Source organism: Camelus bactrianus, chromosome 3 (assembly GCF_048773025.1).
Source record: "Camelus bactrianus isolate YW-2024 breed Bactrian camel chromosome 3, ASM4877302v1, whole genome shotgun sequence".
Lineage (NCBI taxonomy): Eukaryota > Metazoa > Chordata > Mammalia > Artiodactyla > Camelidae > Camelus > Camelus bactrianus.
Genome location: NC_133541.1, coordinates 21,714,549 through 21,716,891, shown reverse-complemented (window position 1 = coordinate 21,716,891; position 2,343 = coordinate 21,714,549).

The following is a 2,343-nucleotide window of genomic DNA, read 5'->3' as shown; positions in this document are numbered from 1 at the left end:
TTGAAAAGCATGTTCAGAAAAATGGAGAGACAAAGCCAGATTGGATTCAAGAGAGAATGGAAAGAAAGAAATCTAGCACTTCAGGAGAGACAATTCTTTCAAGGAGTTTTACTGTGGTGGGGGGATTAATATAATTTGCAGTGCCTGTAAATTGACATCAAGGTTTGTCTGATAATTGTTCATAAAATAGAAACGAAAAATAAGATAACATGCCATATTCGTGACAATCGCTTGAGAAAAAGGCCAAATAACTGATACAAGCAAGAAAAGGGACAAGCACTAGATCAATGGCCACGTGCAGGCTAGAAGGCATGAGATGCAGTATGCGAGTGGAAAGAATGGCTTTTATTTAAATACAGGTGATTGGCAGTTCCTGCACTATGATGTAGAACTGGGATTACAGAGGTGAAGAATGACAGTTTCTGCTGGATTATGAAACAGAATAAAGCTGTATCCTTTACCAAGTTTGAAACACTAGAGTTTTTATCATGAAATCTATCGAGTTCAATCTGGCCTTGAGATGTAGAAGTGGAGCTATCCACTAGTTACTTGGATATATATGAATATACGCAATATAAATAAATATAAGTAAACACGATCTAGAGTTACAAATGTGTTGTTTATCTGTGAATGGTCATTAAAGAGAGGACATTAGCTGGTTAGTCTTAGGACACAATGTGAAGAAAGTGACAGAGGGCTTAAGTACAAGCATTGCTGTATTTAGGCAGTATACATATATCCCTTTTGAAAATTTCTAACAATGGAAAAAATGCATTACATGATTTGATTTTAATCAGACAGTTTTAAATTTATGTTTATTTTTGTGTATTATTATTCTGTCACCTTCAATTTCATTAATAATATCCCCTTAGTGACTTTGTACAGCTTTCTAAGGAAATAGTTTCTCACAATCGTGTTAGTAAACATCTGTGTTTATATTATCTTTACTGTGTCTGAAACAAATTGTTTTAGCTAATCTATTTTCAAAAATAAAGATATTGTCAATATATAGCCAAACCCTGAATGCACTCTTCAGACTTTTTCTGCTATCTTTATTGTCTCCTTATACATTTTGTAAATTTTATTTTCATAAAACGTTATCCTTCAGTTGTCCCCGCTGAATATATTATTTTAGATTTGACCGCTCTTCTCCCCCTTCAATTATCATCTTACAGTTACCTAAATCACTCCAGTTGTGGCTCTAGAGAAAAATTAACCTTTTTATGTTAGTTTTAGAAATGGAATTTTTCAATCCAACCTAAATGGTGCCTTAATTCAGAGAAACCAAATATCATCTAACATAGAGGAGAGAAAGATTTTTTGGTAATAATATATCCTTTAACATTTCCCCACGTATAATTTCCTACAGATTTTACTGTCTTTGATAACTTTTAAAATCATTTTTACTAAGGAACATAAAGCCCACAAGATTTCTAAAAGACTTGTCCTTTAGTTGTAACACAAAATCATGCGTTAAGCCTCAGCTGAAACTCTGTTACAACATATTTGTTTGAAATTCTAGTCCCTCTTTGAGAAAGGCAAGGTACTAAACACATACTCTGAAATTGTTCTTTCATACAAAGCCTTATATCCACAGGAAACAGTACTTGTGGGACGTTTTTATTTCACTTTGATACATATTGAATTTTTGAAAGCATTTTGAAGGCTAGTACAGGGTAAATCGAAAAACTACATATATACTATAAACCAAGAATAGGTCCAGTTGAGCAGCACACACTGGCCTAAATTGGTCGGTCTATCTATCTGTCTATCTATCCATCCATCCTTGTTCTGAATATAATATGCATAGGTTAAAGCAAATTAAACATTTTAGAAAGACCTGAAATATAGTCTTAGAAATACATTTTCACATGTGTAGTTAATTAATTTTATTAGGCACAACTTTTAACAATATGTATTATTTCTTAATTCATGTATATAGGCCCTGACATATTTCAGGTAAGCTTTCATAACTGTTTTTCAAAGACAAGCTGACTGTGGAAAATTTAGAAACTAGAATAATCACTAAGATTCAATATTTTAGGGGACTTTTTACTAAGAGTTGTGATAATACTATATAATATGTCAAAATCTAAGTTAGGTTTAGATTAATTCTTGTGGAGAAATATTAACTTCAAAGCTATTTTAAAAAGAGCGAGAAAATATTGGCTTTATGAAGTTGGTTGTTTAAATAACTTTGTTATTGCTACTGTAAGAGTCACATGCCATGGACTATACTCCTATGAAGGGGAAGAACATTAGAATAATATATTTTAATGTGTGAGGCCAGAGGAGCACTGCAATGTTGGAATATCTCAGAGCTAAGGCCTGGGAGAATATTTT